The 8,167-nt window shown below is 39.3% G+C and overlaps 1 long non-coding RNA gene across 1 annotated transcript; it reads right to left on the reverse strand.

The window, feature by feature from the left end:
* Positions 1-414: 414 nt before the first annotated feature.
* Positions 415-3,450, reverse strand: LOC135564605 (uncharacterized). The gene is made up of 5 exons (XR_010461165.1): positions 3,362-3,450; positions 1,900-2,480; positions 1,203-1,680; positions 1,034-1,108; positions 415-671 (listed from the first exon to the last, which is right to left on the reverse strand). It is a non-coding gene; the product is annotated as an uncharacterized LOC135564605 (long non-coding RNA).
* Positions 3,451-8,167: the final 4,717 nt, after the last annotated feature.

Below are 8,167 nucleotides of genomic sequence, written 5' to 3' on the forward strand. Positions count from 1 at the left end.
CCTTCTCTCTCTTTTGAAGGAATTGAGGTCTTGAAGTGCTTTGTTGAACCCTGATTAGTTAACACCCATTAATTTAATGCATTCTCTTGTTTTCTCTCCCCACATGATTCTTGTGACACTTTGCCACCCAACAGGGATCTAGACACCAATGCACTACATTACTTTGCACTGAATTTGACATTTTTAATGATGTTTAAATAATTGTTGCTGAACTATCATTGACACAGGCACAGTGACAAAACAGCCAGGAATCCTGGCTCAGTAACAACCATACTGAATATTCACACAAGAGGGAACCCCGGCACAAGCCCATGTGTGTTTTGGTCTAACTCTCCCTCATATTCCACTGAACAAAACTTTTGTTTTAATCAACCCACCCACCCACCAACCAACCAATCAGATGTCATATTTACCTATTGTAGGACACGGTCAGACCAGCCACCTGAACGTTGTCACACTAGTGCCAAACTGCAGAGGGAGGAGGAGGTAGGCCATGAAGGAGGTGACGAAAGACTTCTGGGCTCCAGACACAACGCCAAGCTTATACCTCTTCATCAGTAGACCTCCCAGGAATATCCCCACCACACCCAACTCACCAGGAATAGTTATACTCACACGTCTTTAGTGCTACCAGTGTGCTGGAGTTTCATTTCCACTCATGTTCAACAAACCTACAGGGGGTGGGAGCGAACGAAACAAGTGTATTTAATTGCATTCAACATCAGTACTGACAGGATGGAACATTTCAGTTGGAACATGTCCAGGTTTCTATGGATTCGTTGAGACAGGCAGCCCAATTCAGTCATTTTTTTAAAGTAATTGGTATTTTGACCAATCAGATATGCTCTGAAAAAGAGCTGATACGAAAATATCTAATGTGATTGGTCAAAAGACCAATTAGTGGAAAAAATATCATAATTGGGCTGCATGTCTAATCGCATCCCTTGTCTCTCTGTCTCTGACCCAAACTTCAGTCCTTGCATCTATTACAGAGGGCTGAAAAGGATTAGGATCAAGAATCGTTACCCCCTACCCGATGTCCGCCGTCTTGGAGTTGGCCCTAGGAGACCAATTCTTCACCAAACTGGACCTCCGCAACGCTTAAAATCTGGAGAGAATTAGGGAGATGAGAGGAAAATGTCCTTTAACACCCCTAGTGGTCACTGAGTATTTAGTCATGACCTTTGGAATATCGAACTCACCGGCCGTCTTTCAGGCATTGATCAATGACACTCTTAGGGATATGTTGAACCGGTTCGTCTTTGTTCACCTCGACGACATCCTGATCTTCTCCAAAAAAACCTCCGGAACACATACAGCCCTGTCCCACCTCACGCAAGCAGGTTTTTGCAGGAATCCCGAGACTGACAGGGCATTCATAGAGCTCAAGGGACGTTTCACCTCCGGACCCATCCACGTTCATCCTGATCCTACTCGCCCCTTTGTGGTAGAGGTGGACGCCTCGGACACCGGAGCTGGTGCGGTACTTTCACAGCGGAACGAGGAGGACAAGAAACTGCACCCATGCACCTTTCTCTCCAAGCGGGCCTCGCCAGCGGAAGGCAACTACGATGTAGGAAACTGGGAGCTTTTGGCAGTTAAGTGGGCCCTTGAGGGGTGGAGACACTGGTTGGAACCACTGCTTCATCTTCTGGTCTCTTCTCTGCACCTGGGTCCAACCTTACCACATCACAGTTATAGCATCTCTTAATCCCTTCTCTTAACATGTATGGCCCCAAAGCATAATCAAGCAGCTGACCAATTACACAAGACTTTAGTTCGAAGGTAACTGAGATTAATCAACAACTGGATACATTTCTTTATTTCTCAAGTGAAACTATCCTCCGCATTGGAGTATCTCTACAAGTACAAGTTTTCCAGTATTTCAGTTGTTTTTACCGTCCCATGAAGAAGTGTGGCAGGCGTGTGAGGAAGGATCCTACAGCCATGAGGAAACAGCCCACAGCATTGAACCTGAGCCGGTGCAGCTTCGCCCCAAAATGGCTGACCACAGCCAGGAACAGCAGGTTACCTGCAAGAAACCACAACACTGCAGTAGTCAGGAAGAGCAAATTATAAACACTGTTATTTTTTAAACTAAAAATGGCATATCAGTTTGGAAACTAGGCTGCAACAGCACAGCATCAAATAAAACAATGTTAGGGGTTTGACAGTAGAGTCATGGACAAACGCCAGTCAATCAATTAATAGGAACAACTATAACACTGGACAGTAATTGAGAGCAGACTCTGATTGAACCACAAAAAAATGGATCATACTGTAGTCTGTATCTGGTTTTTACTACATGAATTCTCAAGCAACTCAATGTTATTGTTGATATCCATCTCAAAGCTGCCGTCTATGAGTCCGATGAGAGAGCTGGACAGGGAAAAAGTGTCTCTCTGAGTGATGGCACTGTTCATGTAGGTCCCTGACAGAGTTTTGGTGAAGGAGGCGAACAACAGGGCCACGATGAACTGCTGACAAACACAAGAGAGGGAACATTAGTATGTGATGGTCCGTGTGTATGTGCATGCGTGGATGCGTGTGCAGACAGAGTACATGTGTAGCTGAGGTGGCCTGTAAAAAGAATGGACACAAGTTTAAGTCTGCAAAGTTCTGCCGCTTTCTTTATTCTGAAGAACGTTTCTCTTGTTCAATTGTCTATTTTCTTGTTAGTACTTTGAAAATATTCATATCAAACAAGTGCACACTTTAAATTACACTACATAAATGCACTTTACCTAAAGCAGAATTAAAACATGTTCCACAAATAACCCTGTCTTAGTGTATGGTTTCACATGAAAACCACAATGTATTTCACATTCATACAATAGAAACACCTATATATGAAACCATAAATAACTGAATGTTTCTCTATATACCGCTACCTCTATAGAAAAGTGACAACATTACATTCAGCTTTAAGATAGTGACACCTCCAGAAAATCGTCTCTCTCTCACTGTATGCACTAAAAGTCCACCAGACTGAGTGTGCTCGGCCAGTTTACCAGCTAGTGAACACAATTTTACACAAAACAACCAATAACATGTAAAAACCAACTCAGAAATCTCTAACAAATGGATTCTTGATTAAAAAACACAAAGACAAAATCCAGTACAAGTAAACTACTCAGTAAACATAGTCTCTGTGACTCGTAAATGTTTTGTTTTTTTACCTCAGCTAGCATCAAGCTAACATATACTCTCACTCAATGTAAATCACCTTCATCTCTCACTCAGTTCGACACAAAGCCAAAACAAAACCTTTCCTAACGTGATAATATATGGACAAAGTTGTTAAATAGCATGTTATTACATATTGTGTACATATTTGAACATTTGAAGTGCTGTTACATACCTGTAATAGTAAAAGAACTGACACAGTTTACCTCTGTAAAGTTCTGGTCCTTATTCTGCAGAATGGTGAGCGCTTGGCCTGAACTTAATGTTTCTCCTGCTACAACAGTGCAACACCGCCATCTATTGGCCTGATGGACTGCTGACGCTAAAGTATGTAGAAAATACCATTTAGATTCATTAAGACAAATACATAAACAATTTGGGGGTATAAATGGGTGTCTGTTTTTAGTGACTTTGTTTTCAAGCCATTACACATGCACAATCGTACACGTGCATTTTAAAGCATTATTAAGAACCTTGAGTGTGGAACTGCAGGGCGTTTAAGCAAAAACACATGAATTTCACATGTGAACACGGGAAGTGTTCCAAAAACATGTTTTCATGTAATCTTATGTGAAGATAATGTGATAACATGTAAAGCAACATGTGATTACATTAAACTACACTTGTGAAAATGTGATCACGTTGTGTTCCAAAATGAAATTTGTGCTCACATAAAATGTAAGTTGGAATCATGTGGTTTTTCTGTCAGGGCAGGAATATAAGATGCATTTTGATGTTATGTTTGATGTTACGTGATCTTGAAAATGCAATGTTCTTTGAGGTTCTTCCATGTTCCTTTCCATGTATTTTCCATTTTACTTTCACGCAGTCTCCTATGAACAGTGCATGTTGACATGTGTGTGTTTCTTGAACTCTGTGAAGCATTTATTTGGGCTCCAATCTGAGGTGCAGTTAACTCTACTGAACTTATCCTCTGCAGCAAAGGTAACTCTGGGTCTTCCTCATGAGAGCCAGTTTCATCGTAGCGCTTCATGGTTTTTGTGACTTCACTAGAAGAAACTTTCAAAGTTCTTGAATATTTCCGTTTTGACTGACATTTATGTCTTAAGTAACAATGGACTTGTTTCTCTTTGCTTATTTGAGCTGTTCTTGGCATAATATGGACTTGGTCATTTACCAAATAGGGCTATCTTCTGTACACCATGCCTACCTTGTCACAAAACAACATATTGGTTGTTTCCAGGTATTCCAGGTGACTACCTCATGAAAATGTTTGAGATAATGCCAAGAGTGTGCAAAGTGGTCAAGGAAAAGGATGGCTACTTCGAAGATTCTCAAATATAAAATATATTTTGATTTGTTGAACACTTTTTGCTTACTACATGATTACAATTGTGCTATTTCATAGTTTTGATGTCTTCACTATTATTCTAAAATGTAAAAATTATTTAAAAAATTAAGAAAAACTCTTAAATGAGTGGGTCTGTCCAGACTTTTGACAGGTACTGTAAATATTGTGATATTACAAATATGGTCCAATCCAGGGGTGCAAAGCTCTTGGAGACTTACCCAGAAAGACTCACAGCTTTAATCACTGCCAAAGGTGATTCTAACATGTATTGTGAATACTTATGTAAATGAGATATTTCTGTATTTCATTTTCAATACAAAAAAATGAAAAACATGATTTCACTTTGTCATTATGGGTTATTGTCTGCAGCTGGGTGAGATGATAAAAAAAACTATAATTTAATCCATTTGGAATTCAGGCTGTAAGAAAACAAAATGAGGGAAAAGTTAAGGGGTATGAACACTTTCTGAAGGCACTGTATATCTGCAAGAAAGTGATAAATGAGCGACTCAAGGGGGTCATTTATACATTGCCTTGTTTAAAAAAATAGCTATCATGCTATAATCGGCATAGTTTCTCAGACCAAATCTTAATTCTGGTATAAACAAAGCAATCTGATCATACTCCAGTAAAATACACGCTACAGGAAATGCAAAAAAATGTTGCTTCTGCAAAGCACATATACATTGTCCAATCAACATCCACACATTGATTTCATTCTTCGGGTCTTAATTCATACACAAACACACTTGGAATAAAATGCTCTTTTGGTGTCTTGTTGCAGGTTGTGCAATGTTCAAAAATGTGAGAGAATCAATGTGTGTGGGGTCAAGTTTGGACGGTCGTACATATGCAAATAGCCGAGATTGTATATTTCAGGACCATGGACAGCAGCGATATCGGCATAGCGATATCTGTCTTTCAGCACCACATGAGAGTAGACATCGGCCATCTCATGTGAAGTTGGAACTGGGGAAATTCCATGTAATGAGAAACGAGGTCTAGGAGGCAAAAAGACTAAAGGAGAAGACACCCACAGGAACTCTATGCTAAACTGTTCTGCCACATTCATTTCAAATGTTACATCTTTCAATTTGTAAATAATAGGGAATACATCTGCAAATAATTGAAACAGACTTATCAAACTACACTGTACAGCTTTAGTGTGTCTGTGCAATATTTATTTTATTTAACCTTTATTTAACCAGGAAGGGATCATTGAGATTTAAAATCTCTTTTTCAAGAGCGTCCTGGCCAAGATAGGCAGCACCAAGTCATTACAAAAATTACAGACATACAACATGAAAAACTACAAGTAATCTAGTAAAAACCATAGAATTCACAAGAGTATAACAAAATCAAAAACAGCTAATTAAAAACATTGACAAGTCAGGGAATCAGTCTCAAGATCATTCATCAGTGATTTAAAAATACCAATCGGGACAAGTTCTTCCAGTTTAAAAGTATTTTGTAAGGCGTTCCAAGAAGATGGCGCAGAGTACATAAAAGCCCTTTTACAAAATTCAGTTTGGACATTTGGAACAGTTAGCATGATAAAGTCCAGCGAACGAAGAGTGTACCCACCACATTTCTGAACAATAAAAATGCCCAAATAAAAGTTAGTAAACCCAAAATGGCTATGTAAATAAAAGTATACCAGTGACTGAGCCTACAAGTGACTAGAGAAGGCCAGCCAACCCTGTTATACAAAGTGCAGTGGTGCGTAAGGGTTTTGCAGTTTAAATTCAATCTCAAAGTGCCATGGTAAAGGGTGTCAATTGATCTCAAACACGGAGCGGAAGCATTCATATATAAAATATCCCCATAGTCTAGTAAAGGCATAAATGTAGCTGGTACTAGCCTCCTTCTGGCTTCAAAAGAAAAACAGGCCTTATTCCTAAAATAAAATCCCAATTTCAGCTTCAATTATTTTGTAAATTGTTGAATATGCAATTTAAATGAGAAGCCGTCATCAATTAAAATTCCAAGATAGTTATATGAGGTTACAACCTCAATCTCATTGCCCTGACAGGTAGTAATAGGTGAAAGGTCTATTTCTTGCATTAGAAAACACCATTAGTTTAGTTTTGTCAGTATTGAGGATAAGCTTCAATTGACACAAGGTATGTTGAACAGTATAAAAAGCAGTTGGCAAGTTCTGGGAAGCTTTTGTAAGAGACGAGGCACAACAAGTAAATAACAGTATGATCAGCATAAAAATGAAGTTGTGCATTGTGGACATTATTTTCTAAATCATTTATATATATAGTGAATAAAAGAGGACCAAGTGCAGATCCTTGGGGCACACCATTAAAGAAAGACAATTTAACAGACATAAGCCCATCAAATTGAGTGTACTGAGTTCTATCAGACAGATAGTTAGCAAACCATGCAACTGCATGCTCCGAAAGACCTACACTCGACAATCTCTGCCTTAGTATAGCATGATCAACTGTATCAAACGCCTTAGAGAGATCAATAAAAAGTGAGACAGTGCTGTTTTTTGTCAAGCGCTTCAGTGATATCATTTAAAACCTTCATGGCTGCTGTAATTGAGTAAATAAAAACTCTTTTAGCTGTTCACTCACAAGGGTTTCAAGTATTTTCACCAGGGGTGACAGCTTTGAGATTGGCCTATAATTCTTTAAAAGAGTTGGATCTCTCCCTTATAAAAGTGGTAGGACAAATGCTGATTTCCAGATCTTTGGAATTTCACTACATTCCAGGGCTAGATTGAACAGATATGTAAGTGGTTCAGCTATGAAATCAGCTGCCAGATTTAAAAAGCAGGGATCCAAAAGATCAGGACCTGCAGGCTTTCTCTGATCTAAGGATTTCAGGGCGTTATGTACCACCTGCACTGAGAATGGCAAAAAGCTAAACGCTTGACCACCTCTCACTGTTTCATCCACACAGGGTTGTACAGAGACAGAGAACACTGAATCAAACAGCCTACCAGATGATACAAAGTGCTCATTGAAACAATTCCGTTTTGTCATATACAGCAACAGAGTCCTTCAAAACACATGACGGTAATTCATTAACATTACTATTACCAGACATAGACTTAATAGCCTTCCAAAACTTTCTAGGGTCTGTAACGATTGTCGTCGGGAGAAGGAGAAGAGGACCAAGGTACAGCATGGTAAGTATTCATAATACTTTTAATAAATACGAATACTTGAACAAAAAACAACAACACGACAAACGAATAGTTCTGCAAGGTGCAATACACACAAAACAGAAAACAACTAACCACAACCCATAGTGGGAAAACAGGCTGCCTAAGTATGGTTCTCAATCAGAGACAACGATTGACAGCTGCCTCTGATTGGGAACCATACCAGGCCAAACACATAGAAATCTAACACACAGAACAAAACATAGAATGCCCTCCCCAACTCACACTGTGACCAAACTAAAATAGAGACCTAAAAAAAAAAGGAACTAAGGTCAGGACGTGACAGGGTCATTCAGGTTATCAGTGGTAACAGACATAAAATATTCAGATTTGGCCTTCCTGAAAAGAAAAGAACACTTGTTTCGTAACTGCCTAAAAATAAGCCAATCAGCATCAGAACATGATTTCCTTGCTTTAGCCCAGGCTAGATTACGGTTGTGAATAATACAAGACAGCTCAGAAGAAAACCATGGATTAACCCGCCCTTT

This window comes from Oncorhynchus nerka, linkage group LG25, assembly GCF_034236695.1.
Source record: "Oncorhynchus nerka isolate Pitt River linkage group LG25, Oner_Uvic_2.0, whole genome shotgun sequence".
NCBI classification, from domain to species: Eukaryota; Metazoa; Chordata; class Actinopteri; order Salmoniformes; family Salmonidae; genus Oncorhynchus; species Oncorhynchus nerka.